The sequence below is a fragment of the Dipodomys spectabilis genome, unplaced genomic scaffold (genome assembly GCF_019054845.1).
Source record: "Dipodomys spectabilis isolate Male_0828 unplaced genomic scaffold, ASM1905484v1 ptg000414l, whole genome shotgun sequence".
In the NCBI taxonomy this organism is placed as follows: Eukaryota; Metazoa; Chordata; class Mammalia; order Rodentia; family Heteromyidae; genus Dipodomys; species Dipodomys spectabilis.
Genome location: NW_024871091.1, coordinates 4,942,999 through 4,956,544, shown reverse-complemented (window position 1 = coordinate 4,956,544; position 13,546 = coordinate 4,942,999). Strand labels below are relative to the sequence as shown.

Here is a 13,546-nt window from a genome sequence, read left to right as displayed (position 1 = left end):
GTTCTACTTTTGCTTTTTTTTTGTAGTTAATTGGAGATAAAAGACAACCCAGGCTTGGCTTTGAACCATAATCCTCAGATCTCAGCTTCCTGAGTAGTTAAGACTGGAGACTAAGCCACAGGCGCCCAGCCTGATAACCATTTTATTGATGTGCAACAAGCTTAAAGCAGCAAATCCTGTAGTTGACTTTTACTTCCTCCGCCATGTCAATGCATTTCAGCAATGTGGGAACAAGATCTGATTTGTGCCTCTAGCTACAACATGAGGCATACTGAAAAGAGCATTGGGATGCAGGTCAGAAAACCTTCACCCCAACCCCAGCTTTGTCACTACTGAGCACCTCTAGGGATCTTATGCAGGCAACACTAGTATTCTGTGACTCTCACATCTGGCAAGTGAGAGATGTCTTTGAACACAGGAGGTCAAAGGGAATCCTGAAAGTCCATCATATGAACAGGGGCTTACAAAGACAGTAGTCTGGTCTTCAATTCTCAAGGCTCTTGAGAATGGACTCACATTAGCCAAACACACCAAAGGCCAGTGCACAAACTACACTGGCATTTCTTAATTTTTGCTAAATTGAAGCACTAAGCTTAAGTAGATACCCTCATTTTGTGATCAGAGCACTCTTGATCCATAGAAAATGATACATAGGAAACTAACTGATAATTAGAAATGAGCCAGCTAGTACATGATCAGAACAGCAGAGTATGGGGGTATTGCCGGATTTCTGTAGAGTCAGTCTGTGTAACTAGTCTGAGTCCTTGATGATTGGGACCTCATAGAATCCAGACCCAGGAAGTTCCAGCGCCATCGAGCTCCTAGGATAGGTGCCAAGATCTGGCTGAATCCTTCAGTGTTCACTCCTCATTTCTAATTCACCAAATCTATTCCCCAATGCCTACCTCAGCATCAGTGCATCCTTCCTTCCACTCTCCGGTCCCTCCTGTTCCCATGCCTTTAAAGAAAACTACTTTCTTCATAATAGAGAGTTCTCTCCCACTGAGGATCAAATGTTCAGGAAATAGGAGAATGGAGAAGGAATAATATTGGCATGGTGGGGAAAGAAGTTATAGGATTCAAAAGAGAGAACCAAAGAGAACAACTGGTTTTGGATAATCTCATCAAGAAGTGGAAAGGCATGAAAGAAAGAAAAAGATGGAATTGATTGCAAGGACAGGAAACAGGACCCCTGGAACCAGCTGTCTCACAGCCAGCCAGCCAGCCACTGGGGCTCCCTTTCCTCTTAAGTTTTCAAGAGTGGGGTGGATGGGTAATACCTCAGCTGTCTGTACTCAAGAGCTAGGAATGTCTTCCCCCAATATCCCTCCCCCGAGAGAGAGAGAGAGAGAGAGAGAGAGAGAGAGAGAGAGAGAGAGAGAGAGGGAGAGAGAGACAGAGAGAGAGAGACAGAGAGAGAGAGAGATTTCCTAGTATTCCTCCAAACTGGAATGCAGAACACATTTTCCCAGAGACTTAGCACTGCACCTGCTGCTTAGTCTGTGAGTTCTATAGTTTAGCCACATTAAGTATTAAACAGGTTGTTGTGGGCCAGCTAAGAAAACATAATCACTGTGTAAAACCTTGTTTCTGTGAGCAAATGTTTTCTGTGCTCCTAACAGCAATTCACAAGTGACTTTTTTAATAATGCATTTTTATATTTTAGTAATGCACTTCTTTCAATAATAAATTTGAACTCTTCAGAGTACCCAGACTCATGTTGACAAGAGTATAACATCCTTTAGATTTGTTCCTTGTTCTTTCCTATAGAGCATTTACAAATACCCTAGAAACGGAGTCCTATTTATTTTGGAACTTTCTGTGATGAGAGAACCAACTTAACACATGAATCTTCTCACTAATATTACTCATCAACAACTCCTTCCTGGCTGTATGACAGTTAGGGAGGAGACTCATCTTTGAAGAGCAGGTTCCCTTAGCCACTGCTTTCTGCTTTTTGTTGTTTGTTTGTTTGTCAATCCTGAGGCTTGAACTCAGGGCCTGGGCATTGTCCGAGTTTCTTTTGGCTCAAGGTTAGCACTCTCCCACTTGAGCCACAGTACCACTTCCAACTTTTTCTGTGTATGTGGTACTGATGAATCAAACCCAGGGCTTCACACATGCTAGGCAAGCACTCTACCACTGAGCCACATTCCCAGGCCACTTTCTTATTTCGGAACTCCTTTTATATTTTGGCTTCAACTTCTAGAACCATGAACTTGGACACTTAGCCATACATTGTTAAACTGTACTCTTCCATTTACTCATAGACATCACCCCATGTGGTGCTCACTGTACAAGCAGTGAATAAGTACTATTAGTCTTCCCCCCCCCCAATCTAAAATTCAAGCTTATTTCTTCCAGCAATTATACCTGCCCAGGCCCTAAGTACAAACCCCATGACCAAAAACCAAAAAAAAATAATCAAGCTATCTAAAATGAAAATTTAAACTTCATTTCTACTAAAATTCCACTTACTTACTACTCAGTACATTTTTACTATTTACTGGCATATTCCAGGAGTAACTATATAAATTAGTTGTAATATGAGAAATAAAAGACACTATATAAAATCTGGCAAATGAATGTCACTCACAGGTGAACCAACCCTCAAACTACTCTTTTCAATTCTGTTGTCTCTCCTTAAAGGTGATGTTAAAAAAATCAATTAAAAAATTTCCCACTGGGCACTGGTGGCTCACACCTATAATCCTAGCTAGTCAGAAGGCTGAGATCTAAGGATTGTGGTTCTAAGCCAGCCCAGGCAGGAAAGTCCATGAGACTCCAATAAAATAAATTGCAAAACAAAAGTCAGAAGTGGCACCGTGACTCAAGTGGTAGAGCTCTACCCTTGAGCAAAAGAAGCTCAGAGACAAAGCCCAGGCCTAGAGTCCAAGCCCCGGGACTAGCCAAAAACATAATTTTTCCTAACATATTATATATTTCCAAATGAGCAGCAGAGAATGTACAGTCTTTTTCCCAAAAGAGTTACTAAAATTTCTTTTGTTAGCAAAATATAATGTTCTCTTTGTTCACACACATTTCTAAAAAAATATTGGCAAATATCCTCATTTTGCTATAGAGCTAGCCATGAAGAACAGGTAAACTGTAATACAAAATGTTTCTTAGTATTCATTCCCACTGCACAGAGGTCTCTTCATAAATGATGTGAGGAGTGCTGGGTACCAATGGCTCATGCTTGTAATCCTAGTTTCTCAGGAGACTGAGATCTGAAGATCAGCCAGGGAAGGAAAGTCTGTGAGACTTTTCTCTCCACTAAACTACCAAAAAAATATCTGGAAAGTGGAGCTGTGACTCAAGTGATAGAGTACTACCTTTGAGCTAAAATAGCTCAGGGACAGTACTCAGGCCTTGAGTTCAAGCCCCAGGACTGACACACATACACAAAACATGTAAGGTGCTTGACTATCTTAAAGCTGCCTCTTAAAATAATGTCCACACTTCCAAGGAGCAGGAAAATATCTTTATTATTGTCTAGGGTGAAATGAGTTCTTAATAATGGTTTTACTCACTTCTTTGAGAACTGCAGTGTTTCATCTCACCTTAATTTAATTCCTTCTTTTCCCTCTTGTCCTATTCAATCCCTCAATTGACATGTCTTATCTCTGTAATAATATTCGAGTCCCTGAGAAGGTATAAAAGTGGGATTTGACTCTGTTTGTCTAAGCAGAAGTTAATTAGGAAGGTAAATCTTCTGCCAGAAGTCAAATAGAAATGATGTGTAACTATACACTCTATCATCATCATCATCATATTAGAAAGATCATGAGAGAACCACATCTCCCTGTGTGGTAACGTCCATCCACTCTGCCAGTTCCTGACAAGACCCACAGTGAATCACACAGAAGCCTAGGCTCCTAAGTCTTTCTTGCAGCTCACAGCAGAAGTAGCAATGTCAATGTTGAAATGCAAGGATGGAGAATCTTATGGCCTGAGTGGGCATTCAGTCCCTCTAAATAGTTGGGAAACAGGTTGGGAAGGTGGCTCAGTGTAGAGTGCTTGCCTCGCATGCATGAGGTGCTAAGTTCAATTCCTTAGCACTACATAAACAGAAAAGGCTGGAAGTGGCACTGTGGCTCAAATGGTAGACTGCTAGCCTTGAGCTGAAGAGCTGAGGGACAGCGCCAGAGTTCAAGTTCCATGATTGACAAAAATAAATATATATATATATGTATATATATATATATATATATATGTATATATATAAAGTTGGGAGGCAAAGGCCTTAAGAAACTGACAAGGAGGCTGAGGTCTGAGAATCACAGCCTAGGCAGCAAAGATATATGAGACTCACATCTCCAAAAGCACCAAAAAGGCCAGAAGTAACGCTGTGGCTCAAGTAGTAGAGTGCTAGCCATGCACACAAAAGCTCAGGGACAGACTCCAGGCCCTGAGTTCAATCTCCACTACCAGCACACACACACACACACACACACACACACACACACACACATACACACACATGCAAAGAAACTGACAAATGCAATTCAAAAGGCATGTCCAGCTTTTCTGACTTTTCTAACACTATCATCACCAATTGCTGTTCATACCTTTTCCGGAGGCATCGCCTTAGATTCTTGAGGATGCCTCACTGATCCATGCAACCAAATTAGAATGGAGGTAAAGGAAGAAATCATTGACCAAAGATTGCATAGTTGTTTTTTTTTAATTTGTGCCAGTAATGGGGTTTGAAGCCACTTGCTTTTTTCTATCAACGCTGGTGCTCTACCACTTGAGCCACACCCTCACTTCTAACTTTTTGCTGGTTAATTGAAGCTAAGAGTCGCATAGGCTTTTCTGCCAGGACTGGCTTCAAACCATGATTTTCAAATCCCAGCCTCAGGAGTGCTAGGATGACAGGTGTGAGGCACCAGTGCCTGGCTTTGCATAGTTTTAATATAGACGCACTTTGTGCTTCATTGCCCTCGAAATTGCTTGGATTAGAGTCAACATCAATGCCAAATTAGAGTGAGTTACATTGAAAACAAGACAATTTATATCTCTATCCAGGAAGAGTCCACTGATCAAATGGTCAAATAAAATGCACTCCTTTTCATATTTATTTAGTAGATTCAACCCAAAACACAAGCAATATGTTTCCTTTATAAATATTATATACTGGGCTTTTTTGTTTTGCTTTGATTTTTGCCAGTCCTGGGCCTTGAACTCAGGGCCTGGGCACTGTCCCTGATCTTCCTTTTGCTCAAGGGTACCACTCTACCACTTGAACCACAGCATCACTTCCAGCTTTTTCTGTGTATGTGGTACTGAGGATATGCATGCTAGGCAAGCACTCTACCACTAAACCATATTCCCAGCCCCATATACTGTTTTTAATAGAGACAATTGATGCTGATACACACACACACACACACACACACACACACACAAACTCTGCTCAATTCAACAAGTTTGTTATTTATTTCCAGAGTGCAATGGGAAATATTCTTTTCATCACAACAACAACAACAAAAAATGACCATTCATTGATTTTTTTATTTTAAAATAATCATCTTTCTCTGGAGTATGCTTTCAATTAAGATGTTTTAATGATCAAATAAATATGTCCATTTTAAAAGACATAAAAGTTGAACTATTTCATCCATGAGAAACCAGAATTCTACTTTTCTCACATTCTTCTACTTCATGTGTAGAGTAGAAAAGACTGAAAAGCTTTCCTGATTTTTCAACTCCAAGAGGAATCTGTCCAAACTGTTTCTATTATTAGAACACAAAATGGTAGCTAAAGAAGTTACTGTGGTTAACAGCTGAATAATTCATAGTCTCTGAAGAATTCAGTTGCTTTGTCTTCCCCAGTTCCTCTTTACAACTGGATTCCCAAACATATTTCTAGTCCTAGGTTGTTATAAAGGAAACCACATACAAAATGTTTTTGCCAGTTAAAATTTTTCCCTTGCTGAGCACTGAGAGATAGAGAGAGAGAGAGAGTAACAATAACAAAAACAAGACCTGTAATAATCAGCTCTTGAAACTCTGAAGACTGTCACAACTACAGTTAAAATTCCAGTCTGTAAAAAAAAAAAAAAAAAAAAAAAAAAAAAATTCCAGTCTGTGTTGCATCAAGATCTTTGGACTACTACATCATTGACCCTTAAACTGCCTTTAGTTAGTCTCCTAAATGCAATGGACAAATTAAATATGATCGTATAAATAATGTGAAACACATTTCAATCCACCCTACATTAAAATTATTTTCTATGATGAGAAGCACTAAGAATTTCAAGATGGGTGGGGGGAAGCACTTCAATTAGTGAGGGATCAATGCTCACAGTGTTGAAAGGATTAATTTTTGCAGTTAAGCCTGAGCACAGGGGCAAGCCTGACATCACAATTCCTCTATAATTCCCAAAACATTCAGCTCTGTTTTGCTTTCCAAAGAGGTGCATTGAGGATTCACAATTATGTAGGGTTTTTACCATTGATTATCTGTTTGGTTTTTTTTTACATTTTCCCCCCCAAAACTAGCAGTCTCTGCCAAATAGAGCATGGAACGGAGACACAAGATGGCTGGATGGTTATTTTCCAATGTCAGATTTCATCCCTGTCTAAATCCACACTGTAACTAATGGAAAATCTCAGAAGCCTTGGAAACCCCACAGTTTATCCTTCCTTGCACCCAAGTTTGTTTAAAATGCTATGATTTCAAGAAGAAATCATTCTAGAAGTCAATGGCTCCCTTACTAAATGGAATCATCTCAACATAATTGAACTAAGTAAACTTTTTTTCCTTGAGAATACAATACCATTTATAAGCAATAGCATACTGGAGTCCATTGAAAGTTTAATTGGGAACTAGCTATTATTGCAAGTTCACTTGGTACTAGGCACTGTGTTAAGTACTTTACTTGGTTTTCTCATTTAACTCCAGAGTTGATTTACCTTGTAAGTGGTATTCCTTACCACTACCTCCTAGGAAGTCCACCTGTTAAGTAACCAACATGGATCAACCCAAGTCCAACGTTGAAGCTCTTAGCCATACTATTTTTCTTTTTTCTGGGGTCCAGTCGTGGGGCCTGAACTCTGGCCCTGGGTGCTGTCCCTCAGCTCTTGAGCTCAAGGCTAGCATTCTACCACTTGAGCCACAGCGCCACTTCCGGCTTTTTTTCCTTTTGCTTATGTGGTGCTGAGGAATCGAACCCAGGGCCTCAGGCATTCAAGGCAAGCGCTCTACCACTGAGCCACCTTCCCAGCCCCAGCCATACTATTTTTCGAAGACAAAGCAGGTTACCTGGACTAAGAATCAAATGCAGACCAAGGCAGAGACAGACACAAATTCTCACATCAAAGGACCTCAGGTCCAGTCTTTATTGTTTTCTGAATCCACTGCTGATGTGCTATCAATTTCATTTCTTCTATGTGAAGTACAGATACATACATGCAGCCCTTTTGCTCCCTTTATCCCAACTTTCCTAGATGCTATGCCCAGTTTACAGGACATTTCCATGCATCTTACTTCATTTCATCTGATTTCCTAATTGTAATTAGTTTGGGGATAAACAACCAGGTTACCCATAATGCTTACAGGCTCAGATAAGTAAAAGCAATAAGGCTCTGATGAATAATATGTAAGTTACGGTGCAAAGAGGAGCACCACCTTTTTTTTTTTTGGGGGGGGGGTCTGGTCATGGGGCCTGAACTCTGGGCCTGGGTGCTGTCCCTCAGCTCTTCAGCTCAAGGCGAGCACTCTACCACTTGAGCCATAGCACCACTTCTGGTTTTCTGAGTGGCTTATTGGAGATGAGTCTTACAGACATTCCTGCCCAGGCTGACTTTGAACCATGATCCTCAGATCTCAGTCTCCTGAGTAGCTAGTCTTACAGGCATGAGCCACCAATGCCTCGGGCTTGGAGCACCACCTTTTAAGCCCAGATCTCTGATTACTCAATCACTTATTTAATTACGTACTTAATAAGCATTTTCTGAGTACTTGATTATATGAAATGCTCTATGCTATGCTATACTTTACTATACTATACTATACTATACTATACTATACTATACACTGAGGTGCTACAATTCTGAGGATGACCAAACTTGGTTCCTATCTTTGACAAGTTCTCAAACTAGCAGATAGAAATGCTGACAGATGGGCTGGGAAGGTGGCTCAGTGGTAGAGCGCTTGCCTTGCATGCTCGAGGCCCTGGGTTCGATTCCTCAGCACCACATAAGCAAAAAAAGAAAAAAAGCCAGAAGTGGCGCTCTGGCTCAAGTGGTAGAGCGCTAGCCTTGAGCTGAAGAGCTGAGGGACAGCACCCAGGCCCAGAGTTCAGGCCCCACGACCAGACCCAAAAAAAAAAAAAGAAATGCTGACAAATAACCATAGCAAGCATGAATATTCAGGGTATCCTTGGTGCAAAGGATTATGGGGAAATGCCTGATCTGGCTGCTTGATCCAGAAGAAAGAAAGCTAATGTCTGTTTTTTTATTTAATGGTTTTCAGTCAGGTAGTCAATATTTGAAGTAGACTGCTAAAATCTAGATAAGGCAGGGAATGGTTCTCAATTCTGGATGCATGTCACAATCACTTTCAGAACTTTCAAAACATAATCATAATTAGATTAAACAACTTTGGAAAACTGTCCAGGAACACCTCCTAATGAATATATATATATATATATATATATTTTTTTTTTTTTACATTATAACCTAGCAGTTGCCCTCCTATTCAATATATACATATATATGCATATATTATTATATTTTATATTATTATATTTTTTTACATTATAACCTAGCAGTTCCCCTGCTGTACATAAATTTCCCATAACTGTGCATGCATATTCTCCAGAAGACCCATAGGACATTTCAAGCAGCATTGTTAATAACAACCAAAACATGGAAAACAAAACCTGGAAACAATCTAGATGTTTGTCAGTGCATGAATAGAACAACAAAATATAGTATATCCATACAATGGAATAAAAAAAAGAATTAAATACCAATACTTGCAATGGCATGGATAACTAGTCCAAATATTATGCTGAGAGGAAGAAACCTTGTAAAAATGAGTACATATGATTCCACTCTCATAAAGTCTCTGCTTCGGACTGAAAAAATAAGAATTCATTAGCTTAGAAGTCAGGTTTTTAGTGTCCCTATTAAGTGGTTGTGAATGGGAAGAGACAAAGGGTGGTTTTGGGTGCTATTACTGTTACATGGGTAAATTCAGTTTATGAAGACTCATCAAACTAAATATTTACTATTTATTTGTGCAACTTCCTCAGTGCATGCTACAAAGTTAGAAAAAAAAAATATATATATATATACCAATGACTAGGCCTCACTAAAAACAACTAACTCTGAATCTCTGGATGATAAGACTCCTTGACATCTGTGTTTTTAAAACAGCCCAGTAATTTATACCTGTAATTTTAGCTATTCAAAAAACACACCTGGAGGAACACAGGTCAAAGCAAGCCTAGGCATAAAAAAAGTTCACAAGAGGCGGGCGCCAGTGGCTCACACCTATAATCCTAGCTACTCAGAAGGCTGAGATCTGAGGATCATGGTTCAAAGCCAGCCAGGGCAGGCAAGTCCATGAGACTCTTATCTCCAATAAACCACTAGAAAACCAGTAGTGATGCTATGGCTCAAGTGGTAGAGTGCTCGCCTTGAGCTGAAAAGCTCAGGGACAGCGCCTGAGCCCAGAGTTCAAGCCCCATGACCAACAACAAAAAAAAGTTCACAAGAATTAATCTCTGTGGGAAAATGGTTGTGAACAAGAAAGCCAAAAAAGAGCCTAAGGCCCTGAGTTCAAGCCCAGAACCAAAAAACAGCACCTTTGAGGACTGTAATGTTTACTTATATTGAAAAGTCAAGGCACTGGGTTCAGCAATAGCTTCTGGGAAGCAAGAATCTGGCCTTTGACAAAGAAGATATGTTTTCTGGAGTGAGAGCTATCACTGATTACAGTGTGGCTCAGCTTCACCCTGGAAGAGCGAGGCATTGATCAGGATCAGCACTAAACCTCAGTCCCCACATTGTGATTATGGTGAGGATGAAAGAAGGTAGTGGACTTAAAGCACCTACGTACCTGGAACATATGAAGTATGGGAGAAACTATAACTACTCAACTCTTCCTCCTTTTATTTCTTTATTTTTGCCACTCCTGGGACTTGAACTCAGCGCTTGGGCACTGTCTCTGAGCTTCTTTTCTTTTGCTCAAGGATAGTGAACCACAGCACCACTTGCAGCTTCTTTCTGTTTATTTGGTACTGAGAAATCGAACCCAGGGTTTCATGCATGCTAGGCAAGCACTCTACTAATAAGCCACATTCCCAGACCTCCTCCTCCTTTTCATGTAGGTTCCTAAGCACAGTGATGAACAAACATACTGTGGCAAATGAACAAAATCCATGCTCTGAGATTTCTCCTCCTGAATGAATGAATGAATAAATGTTTAAAGACTGAAGTGATATCATACTGGAACTAATGAGGTCAAGTGAATATCAGAAATTTCTGGGACCTGGTTGCTCATACTATGCACACCTGCTGTTCCTGAGTAGAAAAGAGGCAGATATTGGTAAATGCAAACCACAGATGTCTATGGAAAAGCTTTGCTTTTGTCCTTGCCCCTCACAACAGCACCAGCCATGTACAAGCAAAGACAAGATGAAAATGGGAGTTGGAAAAATGAATTGCAAACAAATTAATAGCTCAAAAGACCTAGTGGCCAGAAAATGTACCAAATGAAACACTTTTGTACAAGATTGCCACATTTTTAGAGAAAACAAACAAGCCACCAAATCTGGGCTGAAAGCAGGAAATCCAGGTTGAGTGTTCTGACTCTACCACTGGTCAGCTTTACAACTTTAGTTAACTCAATTTTGGATTCTTGGTCAGAGGAAAGTAATGCATCCTTTAGAAGGACACGGTGAGTTTGAGATAAGATAAACAGGCCTTCAAAAACTTAGGCACCAAAGAAATGCAAGTTGAGAATACTAGCTGGAAATTTACTTTGTACAAAACTCCAACCATCTCCCTGGGCACTGAGACTGCACCAAAACTGACACAGACACTCTTTTGTTTGAACTGCTTGGAGCATACCCTGAGACTACACAGCCCAAAGCTGGCTTATGTAAGAAGGGACTGCAGCATGGCCTGGCATGTACCATAATACTTTGCTGAAGAGAAATCCTTGGGAATACCTCCACTGAAGTCCAAGTGAATGATGTCATCGGAGATCCTCTTACCATGGCCAATGTCAAAATTAAGACAGGAAGTTCAAGGACAAACTATATTTTCCAGGCAAATACGTTATAACGAAAAGCATTTCAGACCTTAGAACCTTGCCTGTAAATATTCTTAATAGTTTACAGACCAGTAAGCAAAATTAGCCTATTCGATAAGGATTTTTTATTGTTGATATGAAGCTTTTATTGATCAAAATATGCATTGTTTGCATAGAAAAAAATCCCCTGATTATATTTTTACTCCCTCTACCCATAAAGAAAAGGAAAAAAATCATGCAAATCACCACTACATTCCCCAAAACACTAGCAAGCCAGAAATAAAAATAGAAGGTATTTGAAGAGACAGATAAACTTGAGGGTTCTCTCCCATAGAGCTAAGAAACAAAATAGCTAGAATACCTGTTGGGTTCCTAAATGACTGGAAAATGAAAAGTCCACATTAACTAGAGCACTTTGGAACTCCTTGTAAAGTACAGTTCTTTTCCATCCACAAATCATTTCTGCGACAGACCTGGGTAAAACATCCCCAAATGGATGGATGTCTGGCTCGGCAAGGCATCGTATTGATATCACAAATAGTCCTGTTAAGTCTTGCTGTGGTTCTGGGAGAAAGAATCTGGTCTGATGAAAACCTTGTAGCCAGAAGTGGACAACTCACCCCTAAGTTTGGCATGTCCTAGCTTGGCGTCCTGGGCCTCTGCACCACCCCTCTCCCCACCCCTCCGTGTTCCCAGGAGCTCCGGGCACCACAGAGGCCCGAGCAGAGAACGGACCCCGTGGCTGGGGCTGAGAATCGCGGTAATGAGGAGGCAGGAGAGCTTTTCCCTGGTTGAGGTGGGGGGGGGGGTGTCTTTTGGCACCCAACCCCAGACCCTCGAGTGTTCCCGTTCCCCCTGACCCCATGCCCCCCAGGCAGGTCACCTGGCTCAGCTGCTGCCCGCCTGTCTGTCCTCCGCTGATTGCTCCCTCCAGCCGCGCCGCCGCTGCCACCACCTCCTGGAAGAAGCGGCTCGCCCTTCCGTGTCACCGGGCCCGGAGCGGACCAGCTAGCCTGTGCCAAGGCTGCGGGAGCCGATCTCCCCCCTGAGCCACAGCTGGGACCCTTTCCCAGAGCACAGCCGTCACCCGAGCGAAACTGGAGAGCTGAGCTCGGCTCGCCCCAGCGGGGAGGGGCGGCTGCAACTTTGCTCCTGGACGCAAGCGAAGAGGGGGCGCCCGTCTCCAAACTCCGTGCCGCGCCGCGCCGCGCCGGCAACCTCTCCAGTCCAGGGAATCGCTTCTATTCTTCCTTTTTTTTTTAAAGAGAGATTCTTGCTCTCAAGTTCTTTCTGCTGGAGCTGGATCAAGCAGAGGGTGGAGGACCACAAGGACCCAATTGGGGGGTGCGGGAGGTGCGCTCCTCTGCGTGCACTGGCAGTGAGCCAAGTGTGGGTACGCGGGGTAGCTAATGGAGGGGGGACTGGCTCTCCCGAGCGCCTGTCCCTGAGGTTCCTCCCGACCCCTCTCAAGCCGCCTGCTCTGCCCTCCTCCCGCTTGGAGGCACAGCCTGGGAGGGAGGACGGCCTGGAGAGACCCAGCCAACAGCAGGGAAGCAGTGACCCGGACCTGGATCACAGAAGTAGGAACTGGAAGTGACAGCGGCGCAGAGCAAAGCAGCAGCAGCAGCAGCAACAGCAGCAGCAGCAGCGACAACCAGGGTATTCGTGGCAGCAGCAAAAAGCTGCGGTGGAGAGACAGCAGCCACACTGCGCATGTGGCTGCCGCCCAGTTCAGTCCCATGCCCAGGGCTATGGGCGCCTGGCCTGCCAAAGCCTCAGGCGCAAAACCCAGACACACAGACGAGCTCTTGCCGGTGGTGGCCAATTTTCTCTTCCCATCTTGGCGAGCAACTCAGCACCCCCAAGCTGCCTGGTGGGGAGGTGGCACCTAAGCAGAAAGGCACCTGGTAGCCCCCTTCACATGCCTCCCTTCCCTTTCGTGAGTTCTCTTATAACAGGCTCCTTAATTACATAGCCTCTGAGAGCGATTAAAAAGGTTCCTGAGAGATATTTGCCACCTCATATAATGTCCAGTGTTTACACAAATGCAATGCAGTCAGTAAAAGACTACAATGGCCAAAGTCACGATAGCATTTAATTAGCTCCTGGAAATTCCATTAGGGGTGTCAGATTGACTCAACGGGAAGAAAACAACTTATCAAAATCCTCTGTAGTCTATCCACTGGTCAAATTGAACAGCTAAATATGCAAAGCTTCCGCCAGTAGAAACTAACGGGAAAGGGCAATCAAAAGCACTGCAGAGAACCACAAGAC

At 42.5% G+C, this 13,546-nt stretch overlaps 1 protein-coding gene across 2 annotated transcripts in view; it reads right to left on the bottom strand.

Moving 5' to 3' along the window:
• Arhgef6 (Rac/Cdc42 guanine nucleotide exchange factor 6) overlaps positions 1-13,546 on the bottom strand; it is a 116,069-nt gene that overhangs the window by 92,324 nt on the left and 10,199 nt on the right. Inside the window, exon 1 of one of the 2 annotated variants that reach the window (XM_042667577.1) lies at positions 12,156-12,238. The exons of the other annotated variant lie outside the window; for it this stretch is intronic. The gene's annotated coding sequence lies outside the window, so the exon portion shown is untranslated. Of the gene's footprint in view, positions 1-12,155; positions 12,239-13,546 lie in introns of those variants that run through there. 2 annotated transcript variants of the gene reach the window in all.